The following is a 21,976-nucleotide window of genomic DNA, read 5'->3' as shown; positions in this document are numbered from 1 at the left end:
CCAAAAGCTAAACTCTAAATACATTTAAATCACATATCTTTACTTAAAAATGGAGTATTTTGGAAGGAAAAGCAGATGATATTTAAGTACACAAGTGGTATTCTTTTGTTCCTCATATAATAGAGCCCTTTACAAAAGTCGTTGCCTTCTAAGTGTGCGGGAAGCCTTTGAGTCCTCAAATTCCCCAGAGGATTTAGTCGCAGTGCATGGCTCAGTTCTTAATAGGATTAACCATTGAGGTAGTACCTTGCTAGGAGAACAACTCTTCAAGTATCCTTACAGTTATTGAAAATTAAAGGATTGTTTTGATTACTATGTTCAATGCTAACAGCAAACCTTTGTTTTGCACATTAGAAATAGTAACAAAAAATTATCATGACATACGGGCTTCTTATTTTAATTGAAAATAAATTTAGTTCTTCGACTGTGCCAATCTTTAATTAATTAGACGGAGGGTAACGAAAGGGATGAAGGCATTTGTTTGCTACTTAACATAATGATTTTCTGGGAATGTATTTTTTTAATATAGTAATCATGCTGATTTCTTGTTTAGAGCGTGGTTATATTTATTCTAAATGGAGAATTTATAATTGAAAGGCTACTGTTCATGTCCGTGAGATTAACACATTAACTAACCAGTTCATTTTTATTTCTTCTTTTGGAAAAGTGGCATTATTTCTATTGGCACCTTATACAATGCATATTTTAGCTCTGAAATTGATTGTGAATTTGTATCCTTAATTTTTATTCATGCCATTAGATCTGGCAGCAATCAGATTAAAATAGGCATTATTTGTATTTAAAAATTTAGAACATAACCTTTTATTTTAATATTCCAACAGCTTCATCTGTTTAATGATTGTACTTTTAGAAAATTCGAAAGTATAATTATATCTATATGACATTTGGTATGTGAGATCTTCAATTTGCAAAATACTGTAAACACATGTTATTTCCACATTTCTCTACTCCTTCTCCACTCTCTTATTCTGAAATACTCAACACAGAGTAAATCCCTTCCAATTCTAATGGCCTCTTTTGAGCTGATGTGTATTAGGGAGAAAATGTACGTGTCGTGTGTGTGTGTGTGTGTGTGTGTGTGTGTGTGTGTTTGTGTGCATCTGTGTATGAGTAGTGTGAGTGAAGGGGAGAAATATGAATTCTTTTTAAAAGAAATACAATTTCATTATTTTCAGCCACCTACAGTAAAACATAGTGATGCCTGATAATGTACTGGTAAATAGAAGTCCACTGGCAGTTATTCATAATGCAAAGATGTGTATCAATTATGATTTTTAGTATATTGGTCATCAAATTGAGTGCTGATAAACCTAATTTAAAGACGCTTCCAAAATTTTTGTACATAGACTGGAAAACTGTGTTGATTCTACTAATTTTTTGTGTGAAAAATTCCCTACTCTGCCTTTACTGTGAAAATTTATCATAGACCAGCCCTGGTCAGTGTTTGTGTATTTGAAAACCAAATTCCTTATAAACTGAAAGCGCTAAGCTTTTCTCTTTGGCTTCTTTTGTAGTTTTGTAGTTTTTGGTGGAATGCTGTGGTCATTCTGTATTCTGGGTCATGCTCTTACCAAGGATGACTGTTGATGTGAGGTTTTAGGTGGTCAGCTCACTTGATCACTTGCTCACTTGAGTTCCCTGAATGCAGGGCCAAGAGAGAGCAAGAAAGCGGTTCCGCTGTCTCCGTATCAGGGGGTGAACGTGATGAAAGATTAGGTAACCCTTTGAGAGAGATTGTCGGCGATAGTTGAGGTGGTCAGATGAAGAATTAAATAGTTTGCTCATGGACAGAGGTCAAGTAAGATAATTGCTATATTTAAAAAACCGACTGAGTGGGCTGAGGCATCAAAGAGAGATGGCTACCATACACAAAGGTCAAACTCTTTTCACCATTTTGAAAGTATTCTTATTCCATGGGTTAGTTCTCCATCTACCCATATTTAAAAAGAGGTGATGCTAATTTGGTAAATCTCTATACGTTTCCGTGCAAATCAAATACCCTGGAATGTTTTAATATAAATCAAATCCCAAGCAATGTCTTTTGGCAAGTTTTTATTTTTTCTTAATGATTTCAAAATTTCTCAAAAGGACCCATGTACCTTCCTCAAAGTGAAGGAAATAATCAGCAAGGGATTCACAGTTTCTGGCTTCACAGAGTTACAGGTTTCTGCTTACACCAATTTGCCTTTGAAAATGGTTTATTGTATCCTAAAACTATTCAGCAAATAAAAACAGTTCTTATATGATGTAGAACTCTTTTGATTACACTCTAAGCCTCCATATGAGTACAATTTTATATACTTTAGCAAAAGCAAATGAACCTCAACTATCTATGAATTAATTATAATTAGTGACTGATTTAGTGTTTTCTTTTGCATTCCTTTTTATATGTATCCCTCTGAAACAAACAGTATTCTAGGCATGCAATACACAATGATTAGTTCAAGTTGAAGTGATTCTGTATAAAATTGGCCTCATATTTATTCATTCAGAAAATGAGCAGGGAGAGAGTGCATATTTTATAAAACTCCAGTAATTTCTGTATCAGATAACCCTTCAGCAAAATAAGATTCGACCCTTTCAAAATTGCTTAATGAATTGATATTACACAGAGTATCTTTTTAAACTTCTGTAGAATTTTTTTCCTTTTATTGAAATCTTTGAACATAAGCTTTGAATCACAGATCTTGCATTTGAATGTTGAAAATACGATTGTGTTTTGATTGGTTTGGTGCATCTTTATGATAGAAACCAAGGAATCTGAGAAAAATTATGCCAGAATTTAACAGTTACTGTGGAAATCACTATAGAGAGAGAAGATGATTTAAATTAATTGAAATATTATCCTAAAGAATGAAAACTCAGAGATTCCATATAGGGAGAAAAGGAGACTTCTTTGGCAAGAAGTGGTTTTGGAGGGGATAAAACATATAAAAATAGTGTTACGCTATTTTTAATTTATTCTAAGCATACCTTGTTGTTACTATTCGGCTGTACATAATTTCTTTGCAACGTTGGTCAGAGCCACCAAAGATTATGCTCTGCTAATGAATCTCTAACATTTGTCTGACAGTTCTGTGATCTATTTGCCACAACCTCCGTGAGCCTTCAGATCCTTAGAGAGGATTCAGGGACCTCCGAATGTTTTGAAATTTTTTCTCCCGGCTCCCTCCTTCTAAGATTCGACTTAGCTAGCTTGAGGATATCATGAATTTCGAATAGCATTTGTGATGAGGCCGATCTCTTGCTCCACTGTGCAAATATACCACTAAAAGTAAACATAATGTGAGCTCTTCCTCCCTCCCCTGAAGCCTGGGGAGCACTTCTCCACCCAAGTGCTGGGTTCTACACAGCAGACTGGCCTAATGCTCCCCTCATGGCAAAAGAAGTGAGATGCTTTGAACAACCATAACTTTATTAGAGAGATTTCTTTGCATAAAGCAGTGCAATATTTTAGGTTATTCGTACTTAATAGCATGGCTAATATGTGAGTTTTGAGTGTCTTTCTGATGCATGTTACTAGATGGCAAAATTTCAGAGGCTGGCTTGCAGCTTATACTTTAATGCACTTTCCTCAGCATCTGACACAGGTCCTTAAACAATGTCGGTGCCTGACCACAAGCATGCAAACATGAATACAGAGACCGGTGTTCCTTGTTAACCACTATCATCATCTAGGGAAAGGCTGTCCAGTAGAAATATAAAACACGTATTATTTTGAATTTTATAATAGGCACATTAAAAGCTTATTCTGTAACAGTATGTGTGTAACAATATGAAAATATTATTGAGATATTTTACATTTTTTTACTAAATCTGTGAAATCAGTTGTGTGTTTTAAACTTACAGCACATATCATTACAGACTACTCACTTTAAGTGCTCGGGAGCCAATGGCCATATGTAGCTGGTGGCATCTCTCTTGGACAGTGTAGGCCTAGAGAATGAAGTAGTATCTGATATGCAATCACCACTCATTTGAATATTTGTCAGATTAACGAGTGAATGATACTTGTTGACTGGTTTTAGTATATCCAGATCAATTAATAATTTTCTGCATTATGAAATTATTTTATTACAGGTCCAAATGCCTCATTATCAAATTTCCTCATTAATGAATAGAGAGATCTTTTATTTGGACTTAGAATATTCCTTTTTTGAATAAGGCTGAAATTCCTAAACAGTTATATGAATAGTAGAATGCAAATGGCTTGGGTATTCTGAAATTCATTTATTTGAACTCATCATTTCGTTTTCTTCTGCTGTATGGACTGAAACGCGTATGCTCATATTTTTATGTCTGTGAAATCTTTATTTTTATTCATTCTAAAGAAGTCAATTAATTTGCACTTACTGATCTCCCATTCTTCACATTGTAATATCATTCTCTTTATATCTAAAGGGAAAATTGTTAATATTTCTTTTAAGCCTATAAAATTAATTTCCATTAAGGGAATTGGTAGCTTGAATGAAGATAACAACATCTTGCAAGTTTTATTCATGTTGTTTGGCTTTTTATAGGTTTGTCTATGTTACTTCATTTTGCAGCGTTTGCGTAAACTATGTAGTCTGGTATTTGCGTAATTTTTCCAATTTATATGGTTAACAATGGAAAAGTGCTTCCAAAAGATGCAAACTGAGGCGTGCCCAAATTATTTCCCAGATGTCCATAATATTTAATTAATTTATTTTGCTCATTTTATAAGACTTTTAAACAGGATATTTAAATTTCTCAAATTTCCTATAAACGTTAAGTGAAAAGTTAAAACAATTTGATTGAAACAAAAGTGAACCCAGATTAACTGCCATCAATAATCTGGAAAGTATGCTTTTATTATAGAAAAGGGCATGAAACAAAAATAGATAGGTGGCTTTATCCTATTTATGCACAGTTTAGTCTATTCCAGGTGAATTTATTTATAGAGAGATGTTTAGAAGGATGCTCACCAAAATGTAGGTGGTGGTTATCACTGGCTGATGTGCTTTTGAATGACTTTTACTTTCTTTGTTTTATTTAACTATGCCATTAGCTTTCTTTTGTTTTTTTGCAAGTATACTATAAAAGAATATTCAAAAAATAAATTTGAAAATATAGAATTCATTGTAGTTGTATAAAATCCCAGGTGTAAAATGTAAGAGAAATTTATAATTCAGAAAAAAATATAAATTTGGGGTTTGTCTAGTTTTATTATAACTTTGTTAATAAGGTATTTAATTTAAATCAATATAAAAGCTTTATCTGATATACCTTAAGGTAAATGAAAACCTAATAAATAATCAAATTTGGTAAATATATTGCCCTGAAGAGCACAGAGTTTGTTATGGAATATTTGATGAGCGAAGTACGCTAGTCAAAAAATCAGTTCCATTTATTCACTTGACAAATATTCATAATGCATATAATTAAATGTGAGGTGAGGTTAATACTTCAGAAATTACTGGATTTTTATGTGATTGTATTTCACTAATTAAAATAAACAATAATAACAGCTAACATTTACTATGTACCAGTCATTGTGTTAAGTGAATCATCCACATAATCTTTACAAAAACCCTATGAGTTAGATATTATCATCCCTATTTACCCAGGAAGAATCTGAGGGACATAGAGGATGATAACTTGTCTTAGATCATACGGCTATTAAGCATTTTTGTCACATGTCAAGCCCAAGCACTTTAGCTCTGGAGCCTAGTGAATTAATCATGACCCTGTATTGAGTATACTATGGGTACCATGCTTGTTTTGTTTTACATTCAAACAGCAGGCCTTTAAATTCATAATTAACATGATAGAAAAGAACAAAGCAAGTACCATTTCTGTTGCCTACAATTCACAGCTGTCTTATTATGGTCTTGTTCTTGTAGAGAATTCTTAACTTGTCTTTAAAATAAATTTGTGATCTAGCTGAGATAAACATCTGACTCAAGCGGGGCTCATTGGCAGATCCCAAACAGGAAGGTCAGTGACTCGCCCGAGGCTGCACAGCTAGTCCGTGGGAAGGAATGCAAGCCCCAAGTGCTCCCACTGTTGAGGCTTAGTTTTATGATTTTGTGCTATTCCTAATTATAAAAGTAAGTTTTAGAGTCAACCCATTGGTGAATTGTCTTCAAAATATTCTTGCAATTTTATTTAGTAATAAAATTGTTAAATTGTGGCTCTTAATAGCATTAAAAACTAATATTCAAGAGAGATTAAAGGATCAGAACAGCACAAGAGAGTAAAGAGACTTGATTATGAGGACACCTAATTATTATAAGGTAGGATATAATTAAATGCTAAAGTTGTGCGATATAAAGACAATAAAGGCTGCAGAGTTTCTAAGGAGGAAATCAAAGGACCTTATTGCTTTGCTGGGCTCTGACTGCCAAGTTGAAAACTTGAAAAATAAAACAAAATACAAACAAAGCAAGTTTGCAAAAGGTCTTACAATTCTGTCTAGCCTTGCCGATTTGTCCTTTAAAGACATATAGTCTTCATTAGCCCATTCTACATCTATCGTTCTCCTGTAATCAGATTATCAAGATACTTAATAAGCAAGGTAGCACAGCAAGGAGAGCAGAAGTTGTGACTAATGTTTGCCCTGTGCTTCTGTGTGCCAGGAGCATTTTCTTTTGTTATTTCTCAATGTGATGTGGTAAGGGTTCTGCCCCTTCTCCCCTCCCCATTTTACAGATAAGAAGACTGAAACTCAGAGGGTCTGAGGAAAGTTGTATGAGGTTGTGCTTGTTTAGCGATAGAGACACAATTCAAACTCAGATCTGCTGTGATTTAAATTCTATACTCTCCACTGCACTGTGACAAGCCCTCATACTGCCTAGAAGATCAGGATGCTACCAATCGGTATTTATTTCACCTTGCCAGGAGTCTTTGTGGAGGGCAGAAAGGCTTTTCAGAGTGGTCAGGGAAGATGGAGCTCTCAGTCTGAAGATGCTGTTTGCCCTTGTGAAGAGGGCGACTAGGAGTGTGGGATCCAGCTGTGGCCGTGTATGGGAACTGGAGATGGGCTCAGCCAAACCAGCACATCTCCAGCTCACCGGAGGATCTTACCCTTGCCTGGGAAATGCTGACTGAGGAGGGGCTTCTTCTTTTTACATGAGGAAATATACAGTTAGCATCCAAGATGAGAATGACTTGAGCAAAACTGGGAAATTAGAGCCACTTGTATTCAATTGTTGCCATTCCTTCATTGTTACACTCTCTTTTTCTTTTTGCACTAACACCAATCCCTTTGTGAACTTAGGACACTACTCTCTGCCTCCCTCACTCCCCTAGTTCTCCTGGCCAGGGGAGAAGGGAACCTCAGGAACAGCAAATGTCTTAGTGTGGATTCATTTAATATGTTGACTTTTCGGGGGAGGAGGGATGTTTGCATTTCTCAAAAGAGTTAATCACTGGGAGATGAACCCCAAATCTCTGTTAATGACATTCCAGACATGTGGCATTGGAGTGGCGGTCACTGCAATGACAACAGTGACAGCTGACATATATTGAAGGGGTACTATGTGCCAGGCACTGTACTAAGTGCTTCTGACGGATTTTTATGTTTCATTTTCACCACATTTCTATGAAACAGGTGCTATTACATTCCCATTTTTAATGATGGAAACAGGTTATTTGCCCCAAGCAAGTTGTGTCAGAGTCAACGGGAATTCCTGATATATAATATATGCCCGTATCCTATTGACAGTGGTACAAACAAGTGTTTGAATTTAAAAGTTCACAAAATAATGCGCAAATTTTAAGATGAAATAAATCATTGGTAAATGTGAAGAGCAAACTTCAAATCTGTATATTGCTAGAAAGATGCATTTAAACTATTTTTCCATTCTAATGCTGTACATTTCAGTGTTTGTATCATAAAAAACATCACATTTGAAGGATAACAAATGGGTATACTATTGCGGTAATTTTGTATCTTAATGGTAATTGTGTGCCATAGTTAAAGTGACTGAACTATTTAATATGTTTTATACCATATTTTATACTCCTCTGTTGAAAGATATTTTAAAGGGTAAGGTATGCAATTTAGCTCATTTAGCTCCTAATTCTAACTTTCGTATATTTTGAAGATGTATGGTTTTCATTTGCATTTCTATTCTTTTTTTTGTTTTATGTGCTCATTTGAATCTTATCTATTTTCTTTTTCTTTTTCACAGTCACATCCAGCTCTTTATTGCCTAAGCAATCTGGGGCTTGCTTTGTCACTTGGCTTTGCTGTGGAGCACTCCTGTAAAGCTAGCTGAATTGTACATCGAAGATCCACCCTTTTGGTGAGTGGAATCATAGCTACAATTTTGTGTTTTGCTCTGCCTCGAATTGTATTTGCATTGTTGACCAAAGTGCTTTCAAACGGAGCACAAAATAGGGCTTTTCCAGCTCTGTGCTGGAAAGCTGGCTTTTTTTTTTTCCTTTTTTTCTTATGGACAAAAGTAATTTGTACTGTCATTTTCTCTCTCTGAAATTTGCTATTGTCTCTCCTCCTTCCAACCCAATTGAATGACTTGACAATTTTTCAGTCATGCATCCGCATCTTCTCTACCTGGATGTCTCCCCCTCCAGTGCCCCCTCCTCTTCCCCTGGTCTTGACAAACAATTTGACCACCACACTTTTCTTATTTGCCATGTACACAAGGAAATAAAAGGTGATGGTTGTGATTAGCTGGACCATGTAGCATCACATTTTAGTGTGTAAAGACCTTTTGGATAGAAAAACTTGGCCCCTTTGATCTGTTTAATGTTGTTAATCTATGCAGGCAGCAAGCAAAAAGGAAGCCAGCAAGCCTTTCTTATGTTCCCAGTAAAATCCTTTCTGCTTTTATTGCCTCTGAACTAGCATCCTCAATATATTTCCACAGCATCTAGCACCATATATCAACTGTCTTCCTAAGGCTCTTTCCCGGACCTCCTATATCCATTTTTCTCTAGTCTTTTGCTTTTTAGATCTTGCTTTTATTTTTTTCCAGGTCAAATCCTACCAAGGTGGCTCCCTTTTGGGTGGGATGCTTACAGAGTTCTATGGGGACAATTAATGTGTTATGTAACTCTGATTTGCAGATGGGGCATCTGACTTAGCTAAAACATCCGTTATAAAATAATTTTAGTAATCTGAGGGTATGTAGAGACTACATAGCTAAGGATAAGATATGAAAGGAGATACAGTGGACAGATAAATGGAAAAGATACCTGGATTAAATCCTTTTTCTCTTCTTTCTTTGATTTTTATTCCTAGTAGAAGTTTTTCTGTGAAAATGAGGCACGAGTAAAGAGTAGTGTTTAGGTGGCTGAGGAAGTGGGAATGGGTTTAAGGGCCGGAGTGATGATGATACCCTCATGAAGGAGGTGTGCGTAACACAATAATCAGACAGGCTGGTTGGAATAGTCAGCTTAGAAAGGACTTATGGATCAAATAGTATAATGACTGAATGGGAATCTCATGAGGCTGTAGTGACAAAGTAGATGATGCAATAAGGTACCTATCCTGGTACTTGGACACATGGGGTAAATGAACGTTATCAGCAGTTCCAGCCCCATTTTGCTGGTGAAGAAACTGAAGTACGAGCAACTTGTATGAAATCTACCTGACTACTATGGCTAGTTTTCCATGTTGTTCTTGCCGTCCCCATGTGTTTTCTTGGGTGTGTGGTCTAAGCAGAGAGAACCTTTTATTAGAGTAGGAGGGCTTCTTTAGGGATTTTATTGTGCTTTGAGTCTGAGAAAGGCATTCCATTTAATAATGCTCAGCACGCTTTAGTTTTCTCTGAAGGACTGTTGTTCCTAGTTTCTTGGAGGTCAGATCCAAACTGGGCTGTGCAAGGAGAGTTTGACTTTGTTAGAACACGTCTCTGACTTCAAGGTTGCTGGCACACAAATCAGGTGCCACCCTCTCCAAGAAACATCCCCTGGTACCACTTTATGTCTTGGAAGCTTGGGTCCACCATTGCTTCTGTTCTCAAGGAAATATCACCAAGTGCTTAGGAAATCCATTATAAATGTAGAGTTGTCAGTTTTGGAAGAAATAAGAGGGCGTATGGTGAAACAGACGTAAGACTCTGGCGTAGCCTATGCCAGCCCATCTGTCCTCTCCTAGAGCAAGTAACAGTTGAGAACACTACAGAGTTAGAGGACGTGAGTTTGGTGGGGCAGAACCTGGAAGAATGGAGCCTACCATGGAGAATGAGGACTTTATTTTGGATTCCTAGAGGATTTTCCTGACCTTGTTAGATCCAACAGTCATCTCCTCTTTATCCTCTTTCTTGCTCATGATCCTAATCTTTGGACTCAGTTTCTGGTATAAATGGGTCTTGTTACATGGTGGGCATGGAAACAGTCGGAGGATAATGAGGAATAACATGTCCATGTGAGAAGAGAGAGAAAAGGCTATACGGTCTTGCAAACTTGCTTGATGATAAATCTCAGTGATCTGCCTACCATGCTGGCCTGAAAATTCACTAAGTTTTTTCAATGGTCTCATTATGTTTACCCATCGTTTAGTTAGGGCAGTACTTTGGTAATTTAGTATTAGAACTAAAAATGTTTTCAATTTTGGCTAAATAACAAGCCAGTCAGTGAGGCAGGCCTTGGCTTGCAAAAACTGCTATCAACTTTCAGAAGAAGTTCTTCGTGCTAACTGTCTGGCATTATATTTTACATTCTACTGAACCTGTTTTCAAGAAATACCTACCTACTTTGAAAAGGACTCTGCAAGGCCCTCTGCTGTTCATTTAGAGTGTCATTTTCAGCCCTAATAGAATAAATGACAGTGGCTTTACCAGGCAGTAGGAGGCTTTATAAACATAAGCCAGTGTTTGCCCAGGTTTTTAGTTTCTTCCCAGACCACCTCTGGCTTTTTCCTTTTCACTTAGGCTTATGCCTGAAGATTTAAATGCTACTCTCATTGCTCATAAGAGGCAGTATCCTAAAGTATACAGCTTTTCTGGCCAGAGATCTACCTTAAACATTTCCATGTGACTTCTTTTGCTTAAGTGGAAGTAGTGTATAAAATGGTTTTTACTCCATGTTGGATTCATAGAAAACACTAGATTCAATTGCAGATTCTCGGGCAGTCACATCTGCTTTCAATCAGACTAGGATGAAATGCAAGATGTGATTTTGTCATCATTCAAAATATGCTTTTTGGCTATTTTTCATGATTTAACAAATGAGGTTAAAAGAGAAAGAAACTTAAAAATCATAGAAAAAAATGTGATACTTTTAAAGGTTGCCTTTGGTAAGGGATAAATCGAACCAATGTTTTTTGATTTCTGATATTAATAAAATGAAATCCTACTTTAGGTAGAAATTTTGGAAAATCAGCAGACCTACAGGAAGGCTGTGTTCTCAGCAACACATCCCGCAGTGGGTGACATGTGGATTTAATTTCCTATCAGTAGAATACAAGATGACGTTTTTCACTTTCCTTACCATTTAAAAGAGTTCGTAGTAATCAGTATGTGCTGAATATGTAAGTGACCAAGGCTCTTTAAAAAAATAAGATTAACGCATTTTTTCTCTGGTTTAAAATCCACTTCTATGTAAGAACTGGAATCATTAGCACCGTGTTGAAAGTATTACACTGAGCCCTTTTTTCCTTTGCCTTTTTTGCCAGCATAGAAACACCCCTTAATACTCAACAGCTAACCTTTAAGATGAGTGCATTTTGAGGGTTTTTTTTCTACACTACATGCCTGAGTTGCCTCTTCACATTGTGAGATTTACAACAGGTCTTCTTTAAATATTTCACATTCCCCCACATAACGTCAAGAAATATTATGTATTTTACAAAATCTTTTCTTGAAAATTTAAAGAATAAAATGGAACTATGTAACTAGAATAAATATATGATGCATATGATGTTTTAATATAATAATTGTGAAGGGATGAAAAGTAGAAAGGAACATTTAATAAATATATACCATATACCACATTTAAATTTTTTTTATCTTCAACATAATTTATTTAACCATAAAAACAAAGTCCTCTTTAATCCTGAAAACTGAGGTTCCACGAGGTTAAGTATCTTGCTCAAGTTTGTACAGCTAAGGAAGGAGAAGAAGTGTATTTTTTAGTCCAGTCTGTTATTCTAGAAACTGATCCACTGATTGAAATTTTTTGGATACGGAAAAATACGGGGTTATTGTAGAGAAAGTCATAAGTTCTATTATGAAGAATATGCTCTGATAAGCTAAGATCCAGTAAATTAGTTACAGAAATTTTTAAATTATAGATTGCTTTGCTTAAACTCCCATTGTTGTCACTTTTGCTAAAGTGGGAATATTGTGCTTATCTATGTTTGGAAGTAGGTTTTTGTTTTCAAGCGCCTGAGTATATAAATCAATGAGATATTTGTAACATGAACTAAGAAAAGTAATTATAAAATGCTATTTAAATTTTAGGTGGCTCATTTGGAAGATCGAGAGGGAATATCTTTGAATGGCTTGGTTTACTACTATAAAGCAGTTACAAAAAGAAGAAAAGTAGTCTATAGATGTTTGTTGTATCATTAGAACTACACAAACCATGATGAAGAAACAGTACAGAATTTTGGCACATCAGGCATTTTAACAAGGTGTTGAGGAAATACAAGGAAAATAAATGATTATGATGAGTCAATTGGACTGAAAAATTAAAAGATAAAAATATACTGTTAAAAGGTCAATTTAATATAAATTAATAATCATCATACATAATATAAATTATAAGTGAGTTGAAAGATTTTAGTTAAGGTCTTTGAATGGATATTTGTGTGTGTATTGTGTGTGTTGTGTGCATGCATACCATACCCAGGTCCACAGAAAATGGGTTGCAAGAGTACCCATGTTAGTAAAGAATGTAAGAATATAGGATCACAGTTATACAAAGAATTAAATATCAAGAACATAGGGAGAACAGATAAATACAGTTGATTCTCCTTATTTGCATAGTCATGTTTTATAAAGGCACTGGGAACACTGAATTAGCAGATACTGAACCATTGATCCTAGGGCAATTACAGGATTAGGTAAGTGTAAGCCTCAGGTCACAACAGTTTCATCAACAAAGCAACAGATCAATGCATCACCTTGTTTTACTTGTGTTTCTGTTTAAAAACATCTTATTTAATGTATCTTGTTGATTTGTTAACATTGAACTCACAGCCAACAGCGCTGTAACTCATGCCTGAGCAAAGCTTATCTAACACACATGCTTTGTCCATAAGGCACATCACAGACTTTCTGCACTTAGGTTCCTGGAGAGCACTTCACTAGAATGCTTGGAGGTCATTTTTAAGCAGCAAAATCACCTGCAAAAATGTAAAAAGTATGACACTAAATATACAATGAGGAGGACACATTTATAAAATGAGCGCTTAAATAAGAAGGTGGAATGTGGCCTTGTTTCATCTTAGCTGGGAACATGTGCATGGGATGACTCAAATTTTTCACTGCTCTGTGTGACTATGAAAGTGCCAGGAGTCTTGATTTTGGGGTTACAAATATCTTTAGTTCCTCTATAAAAGGAAGCCAAAAGTGGAAAAACCTATATGTTCAGTAATTAATGTTTCAGTATTCTATCTTATTTGGAAATGATCTAGATGTTCAAAGAATATCCATCATTTAGTTTAGCTCAGTATAACTTTAAGGTTTCAAGTTCCCCAAAAGATTTTGGGAACTATCATTTTGTTGTTGTTGAGGAAGATTTGCCCTGAGCTAACATCCATACCAATCTCCCTATTTTGTATGTGGCTTGCCACCTCAGCATGACCACTGGTGAATGGTGTGGGTCCACGCCTGGGAACCGAACCCAGCCCACTGAAGTGGAGTCTACCGAACTTAACCACTAGGCCATGAGGCCAGCCCCTGGAAACTATTTTTAAGTAGACCTACCATAAAGCACAATCATTGTTGGAAAGGTCATTTATAAACTTTCATCTTACTTACTCCTATTTAATTTACTTGTTCTTAACAATTACGTTCAGATTACTCATGAAAATTTCATGAGATGTTAAACAGCTAACCATTCTCTTTAGTTATCTTTCCTGAGGTTTTTGAATTGGTAAAAAGGATAGGTGGGCTTCAAATTGTTTGTAGAGCCACAGTTCTGTTCTTGTAAAGACTTGATTTGTAAGACAGGAACAGTTGTTTTTAATTCCTCAAAGAACTGAGTTGCAACTTCAACTTCTGAATATCATTCAGTCATCTAACTACTTTATCCTCAATTTGCTTGCTCATATCAAGGGAAAGATCTTCAACTAAGATGAAAATCAAAAGATCCCTATGTTCTGCATTTAGAGCTGTGTTTCTTTGGAATGTTTTAAATAAATCCTTCCACAACGGCTTCAGAAAGCTTTTCTTTCCCTCTGGGTACATAGTTTCATTTTAGCTGTGGGGAGAAGGCCTTCAAAAAGTTCCTATCAGACTCTGAAAACCAATTTCCAATTTGGCCAACTTCTGACCATAGAGCTTCTTATAAAACAGAAAAAGATCCTTCGAATATCTTGTCTGGTTTTAACTAGGACAAACATAAATATTCTTAGCAGTAATGAACAACCCCATGAACAAAAGAGGGATCCCCAAAGAGGTTGCAAAAGATACTTCCCTCCCAAGATCCAGAGCCACAACGATAACCAAAGAAAGACTTGGACAATTCCCCTGAGAGCTGGCAACAGTTGGTAGGACCCTAGCCACAAATGGAGGGCAACCCACATTGCTGTCTGGCCATATGTTTGAGGGCCCCCAAACTGACAGTTACCAAGCCAAGTTCTTAGGTCACAAAATGAACAAATAAGAGGCAATGGCTATCCCTAGGAAAGAAAGGATGGATAATCAATGTTTTTTCCTGCCAATCTGAACTTGGAAAGGAAGGGACAATGTGAAATCTTCCCTTCCTCTCTCGACCAGGCACCACAGATAGAGCTCCGGGAGAGCAGATTTGGGGAAGAATTCTTACCCTTGGCCAGCTTTGGTCAGTTTCCCCAGGATGCCATCTGCAGGCTCTGGAGTGAGTGGGGTGTCCCAGCAGGTCTCATCCTGGTCAGCAGAAATTGTAGAGGAGGAAAAATAATTTTCCTTCTACCTTTTACGGAGAGTGCCTGGCTGAGAACCCATTTTTCTGTAGGGCACCTCATAAATGGACAAACTTGTGAAAGACGGTTAACAGTTCTTCAGTGTGGCCACTGTAATTCAAGATTATCTTTGGTAAGGTTAACCAGTTTGTTTGGCCTTAAAATTTTATTCACCTGAGGCCTCACAATGGACGCAGTCCAACCCTGGATCCTGTCCAGTTTCTAAGTCAGACCCAGTTCAACTCTGGACCCAGTCTGCTTTTAAAGTTGGACCCAGTCCGACTCCAGTCAGTTTCCAGACTCAGTCCTGAAAAAGCAGTGCTCAAATAAAGTCTGAAAGCTCACAACATAAAAGCTGTGGAGCTAGGATCTGAGGGGGACTCACCCACGACCTCCAGAGGCAGCGAGAAGCAGCGAGCGGGGGTGGGGGGGGGTGGGGGCCCGGGGGGGGGGCGGTGCTCAACGGGTAACCACGCCTGGATGCTCGGTGCTCCTGGGGGCTGTTGGGGGTCTGCTTTGGTTCCGTCTTCTGACATCAGAACTGTTAAAAGATAAACTGAGGCATATTAAAAATTTGAAGAGTCCGTTTGAGTAAAAATCATTTCAAAGGGGGCAGCGCCAAACCGGAAGTGTTTAGAAGGGCTCTACCCACAGGAGCTGGTGAGAGACTTTCATGCAGAAAAGGCAGCAGCGAAGTCAGGAAATTACTGATTGGCTGCAGCTGAAAGCCTAGTTGGCTGTTTGTGAGTGGTGTCCTCGGTGTTTTGATTTTGTTACCTTGAGGCATTTCCAGGCTTAGATTTTGGTTTGCTTAGGCAGGCCACCATGGCATTAGAGCCACATCAGTCTAATGGGCTCCTTATTTAATTATTTTAACACTGGTCATCTTCCATAAACGCAGTGTCTTTCATTTGGAAATCATTTCTATAAGTTGAGCAGAAAATAGAGTGTCTAGAGTACTGGTGCTCTCTGTGGATGCTTAAACAACCTATTTTTTAAAAATCCATAAAGTATAAGATGCCAGCATTGGCCTTCTAGGCAAATTATCAAAGATTAAAAATATTATTGTCCTTGGCATTGGTAAGCTTGTGGCGTGGGGGGCCCCCAATCACTGACTTTGGGAGTGAGTAGGGCCGAGGATCTTAAAAGGCTTATAACTTTTGAAGCTGGTATTACACATTGTTTAACATTTTATGCTAAGAATCACCATTGGACAGAGAGATACATCTGGAAGAATGCTGCCCAATGAATCATTTAAGATAAGGGCAATTTGAAAACAACCTAAATGTCTACCAATAAGAATTTACTAAATAATGACATCAAAATGAAGCACTATGTAACCCTGAAAAAACTGTCTTCTTGAAGAACATATAAGAATATGGAAATACTGTTTTTAAAGAAGCATGTATAGCCTGATCGGGGTATATTTATTTTTTAAATGTACCAAAGAACACTAAGAAAAAGGTGAGAGGGACATACCAGGAAATATTAATAGCGCTTATTTCTGGGAAGAGAGATAATGGATCATTTGTATTTTCTTATTTATTTCTTATGTATTTTTCTAACTTTCTATCATAATTTTATGTTACCTTTACAATTAGAAAATAAATAAGGGAGAAGACAACTGATTGATATTAGAATATGATACTCTTTTGGCCAAATTGAGAGATTTGTCTCGGATGTTAAGCCATCTCACTCTTACCAAAAATGTAAATATGTTATTTTTTATGAAGATTTAATGTCCTTAGCAGAAGATGGTGCTGTTCACGTCAAGTATTATGGACAGCCAAGATGAAGAGGAAAAAATATCCTCAGAAAACAGGGACATTATGTTTTTTTCCACTATTACTTAAGTCAGAATTCACCTTCTTAGGTTCTGCTGACATAACCTTTCTCATTTTATATAATTATTAATTTAAAAAAATAATTCGCTAAATGTTCTTTGTGTGCCTTTTAGGAAAGTATAGTGTGTTAAATAATGTGTGTTAAAAAGAAGTTTGTAAGTCTTTCTTGCTTTCTAAAAGTTTCGCTTACATTGGAAGAACAAGTTGGTTCTTTAAAAAAATGAAATAAGCCAGATGAAATTCAAAGGAAAGAGTTATCGTAGTTATTGTGGGCAGAACGCATAAGGGAAAGCATCAGAGAATGGATGGCGCAGAATGAGCCGTGAATAATGGCTGGGGATTTGACAAGCACACTGCAGAATAGTAACAAGGACTGCTTATTGAGGGCCTATTACATACCAACGACTGTGCTAGCTTTCCCTGCAACCACTTCAAAACATTTACCACAATGTTATCCAGGAACTGATATCATCTCATTTTCCAGACGAAGAAAGTGAGCCTCAGAGATGCTAAACAACCATCTCAAGGTTAAATAGCTAATAAATGACAGCAGAAGGATTCAAATATCACTCTCTTCCTCCTCCTCCCCTTCCTCCTCCCCTCACCCTCCTCCTCTCCCTCTGCCTCATTCCCCCGCCTCCTCCAACTTATTAAGTCCTTATGCCAGGCATATAATGTTATGTAATTGTCACCTCTCAAAATTTCAGTTTCTTCTGCAAAATGATGCTAAAGCTGCTTGCCTAGGGTTGCAAAGTAAATGGTGAAGCTGGGAACAAGGTCTGTTTGACTTAGAGCCGCGTTTGATCAGTGACTGCTCTTAAACTTGATAGCTCTATGAGCTTGCACGTGTTACTAAACTTTTTAGAGCTGCAGGTTCCCATGTGGAAAAATGCTTTCCTCAAAGGCTGTTAGGAAGAGTTGATTAGTTGTGTGTCAAAAGTCCTTAAAACACGGCCAAGCATATAGTAAGCACTCTATTATTATTTTTGCTATTTTTTATTATTATTACTCTTATCATCAGCAGTAGCAACAGTATCATTATTATTATTGTAGCATTGTTACCAAAAAAGCAAAATGAATATCACCAGTAGGACGAGAGGACATTTAAGTGATTAACAGGGCAGTGAAACAGTGAGACGGAACAGTGAGGAAGTTATTCCCATTTCAGATTTCTCTGATACAACCATTATTTCAAGAAGAGCATCTCAGTTTGCACCTACTATGACTTTAACAACTCTCTTAAATTTTCTAATTTCTCTGTTTTAGGAAAAGATACTAAGCTTGGACTTTCATTGACCAACAGTATCTAGTTTGAATTAGGAGTATTTAAAAATTAAATTTGTTTTACAGCTACTTTCTATTCATAGGAAAAATACTCTTTTCTATATTTAAGTCTTTTATAATTGCTTTTAAAACAGTTTGTTTAAGAAACAAAAATTCATCCAGATAAATAAAAATTTTAAGAAATGTGTGATGGTTTGAGATATTGGCCGTTGGGAGGGTAATGCTGGAAATTCAGTTGGGAAATATTGCGCTATAGGAAGCTGGCAAAAAAATGGAGTGAGCAAGCTCCATGGAGGAACCACTGTGACTATAACCGAGGGATTATGTAGAGAATTCATGGAATATAAAGTTGATAAAGCTCTCATTTTTCTCATGTCACCATGGATGGTGAAAATGTGGGTCCCTGAGTCAGCACTGGTCTCTAAATGACCATTGAGGAGCCTCTTCTCTAAGCCACAGCATTCAGGTAAGGGTTTTCAGTGGTCATGTCTTTTGTGATTTAAATTCAACAAATCTTTTTGGAACAGCCAATTTTATTCAGGGTTTCCACCTTCTGAATCTAAGCTCCTGGAGGGCAGCCACCATATCTGCCTTCCTTATTACTAAATCCCCAGGGCCTAACCAACTGCTTGGGCATAATAGGTTCTCAATAAATATTTTCTGAATGAATGAGTGAATTCTGTCCACTGAGGATCCTCCACTGAGTTCATTTTATGTTTGTGCAATTACATCTAAGAACTTTGATGGGATCGACCTAATTCAAGACGTAGTAGAAGTGTGACTTTCAATGAGGTCGGCAGTGTCACTGTAGAAGTGTTTTGGAGACCCACTGCTGTCAGATGAAACATCAGTAGCACAAATTGAAATAGTACATTGATTGGAGAGGCCCAAAACACATGTAGATGTAATTCCTGGAAGGACTGTCGGGGCTTCAGGAGAGGAAATCTTATCGACCACTGTTTCCTTAAAGGACCAAATCAGTTTTAATTGTCAGGAGTCTTCGTGGATTGCCAGCAGTAGGGTGGAAAAGCGTGTCAGTAGGGCAATGGAGAGCAAAAAGATTATGCTCCCTCATAGTGGCATTGCTATTTTAACAGGACATGAAGCAGGATGATTCATGAGACAAATAATAGACTGTGTGTGTGTGTTCCCAGTCAAGGTTGTCAAGGGAAATTCTTTCAGAAAAGTTACCCGAAGGCTCTAGTCTATCCCTCTAGAGCTTCCTCTTTACATAAATCGCATGCTGAAGGTCATCAATTTACATGAGGACGTGTGAAATAGGATAATTCTGCTCTTGGCGTGCATCCTAATTCAAGTATAAGAAATGTAGTGACTTTTCGGGGGGGAGAGGAAGGTTATAGACATTTTGTAATAAGAGATGCCACATCACACTTTCCCAAATTCATTGCAGAGTGGTAAGTTCCGACTACTTTGTCAAACAAAACCCCTCTGCCTATACTGAATAATATTTTGAAGGTGTAGCTATATGATATCCAGGATTTTGCCTCTAACTACCCCTGAGCTCTGTATTGTGGGATTGCTTCAGAGAGCATTTTAGTTCTTTATATATACAAAACAGATTGAGAATTTACCAAAATGTAGATATATTTTAGACCAAATGTTGAAATTCAATAACAATAACAACAATAATAAATTCTGGAACTTAATTATAGCTGACATATGGAGACCACAGAGTATCACGGGCCAGCTCTGGTAAGGACGAGGCATATGTTGTCTCGTTTGATTGCCACAGCACTCCATGGGACACTCCAGACTCATATCTTCTGTACTCCCTAAAACTTCTGTTAATCAACCACAATTAACTGAATTTTTCTTCAGCTTCTACCTCCTAAGCTGGCCCCAGCATTGAAATAGCAATTATTTCACAGTATAATTCAAGGTAGCCTTATGTTTAATATAAAAGAGAAACAGCCAAATTTATTTGATCTGTTGTGTCAGTATCAGAGTGCAAGTTGATATTGTATATTATGTATGGCAACTTCCTGAATAAGTGATACTCACTCAATGAATGTCTTCATCAGATCTCTAGGGAGTAACAAGTATTCTACATATATTTTTATTATATGAGGCTCTTAGTTACAACATCATCTGCCAATTCTTTAACGTAAGGGCCCTAGTAAATAATTTGTGTGACTCAAGTATGATAGAATTGTTCACTATCAGATTTGTCAATTCTAGATCGTGAACCCCAGATTGCTCTTTTGTATTCTTGAAGGTGACCCTAAGTGATAAAGAAATTCCCTTGACCTTGGAATGAGTCCAAGAGACAATTTAAAGGCAAGACATGGCAGCATTCAAGAAAAGCTCAACATAAATTTGTGCTTCAAAGAGGGAGCAGTTGTCATCATGGTGATTTTATTCTTTCCTAGACCAAGCTCAAAATGAAAGAGGAGGAGTTTTCAAAGCAAAGATGCTGAAACAGATGAATCAAAAATCTGGATAGAGTTTCTAGTTGTTATTAGAAATATAGTGCTTAGTGTGAAATTTGGAGCCTGTGTTTGGGATCAGATACTCAATCAAGATAATGATTTTTAGGTAGCCTGAGGGAGCACCCTTCTATTGTTAAAATACTTATACATAATTAGAGAGTTATTTTATTATTATCAACATTCTGCTAAAGAGCATTATACTCACACTGGTCTTTCCTCAACAAACATTATTGAATGCTTACTATTCCTAGGCAACGTTCAAAGTGCTTTGCATACGTTATTTCATTTAATACCTTAAAAAATCTATGAGGTAGATCCTATGATTATTCTCATTTTAAAGATGCAGAACCTAAGGCAAAGGGGACAAAGGAAAGCTCTTTTGACTGTCGGTTTGCATCTGATTTTATTTATTTATTTATTTTCAATGATGTCGTCTTACAAAAAATCCTCACGGAGCTTGCATTCTAGTGGTTCGTCTAGGTCACAGAGCCAGTGGTGGCAGATGTAAGAGAGACAAACCCAGGTTCACATTCGAAAACTCTATCACAAATAATTAGAATCAGAGTATAAAAGCGTACGTAACTATTATACAATACGAGAAACCCTGTTTAAGATTGGCTGAGACTACAGGTCAAAGTTTTGAATGACACAAGTAGGAAGACTGCTGGCTTGAGTCTGTAGTGCTCACAGCTATCATTACTTTTGTGCCCCAATATGAGTATTTTGAGTTACTACCAAGGATGCAACTTCTTTCCCATTGCATATTACCCAGAAGCCTCTCTAGACTTATGGCAATTTCTGTCAGCCACAACTGAAGAACAGCTCTCTTCCAGTTGGGAAGGGCCTTCTCTTAAACTGAGCATATGAAGCAGAGATTTATTGAAACCAACCCTGGCTGCCATTGTGGTGACAGATGTCGCAGCTAGACCTCCCTTAAACAATCCTGGAATGACTCTTTGGAATTCTGCGTGTGCCAACAGTCATTTTCAAACACCACAATTTTTTGCTTATGATCTCCCTCTTGCTTTTCATGTGACCTTCATCAGTTAGTTCTTTCCTGTCTACCTCTGATTTCTGACTTTGAAAATTGGGGAGGGACAGTTCTTTCCTCTTAGAGAAGTCACTGAGATTTTTGGCAAGAGGAATATCGTGGAGAATGCTTATCAGCATTTGGGAGCATTGACCCTCTTCCTCATGGCCCAGAAGGTCCTAGTGCTCTTCACCTCCTAACCAAAAATCAAAAGAACTTTGCTTTATCTCTTTTTCAAATACTTTGCTGAATTCCTAGCCAGTATCTTCATTTCCCTGGAGGAAATGCATAGGAGCCAGCTGCTAAG

At 37.0% G+C, this 21,976-nt stretch overlaps 1 protein-coding gene across 7 annotated transcripts in view; it reads left to right on the top strand.

Annotated features, from left to right (window-relative positions):
• Window positions 1-21,976, top strand: part of TENM2 (teneurin transmembrane protein 2) — a 1,160,613-nt gene that overhangs the window by 80,211 nt on the left and 1,058,426 nt on the right. For all 7 annotated transcript variants that reach the window (XM_070517111.1, XM_044777697.2, XM_070517110.1 and 4 more), the window contains exon 2: window positions 8,178-8,291. The gene's annotated coding sequence lies outside the window, so the exon portion shown is untranslated. The remainder of the gene's footprint in view (window positions 1-8,177; window positions 8,292-21,976) is intronic.

This window comes from Equus asinus, chromosome 9 (genome assembly GCF_041296235.1).
Source record: "Equus asinus isolate D_3611 breed Donkey chromosome 9, EquAss-T2T_v2, whole genome shotgun sequence".
Classification (NCBI taxonomy): domain Eukaryota; kingdom Metazoa; phylum Chordata; class Mammalia; order Perissodactyla; family Equidae; genus Equus; species Equus asinus.
Note: the sequence above shows the minus strand (reverse complement) of the source record. Positions and strands in the feature narration are given on the sequence as shown.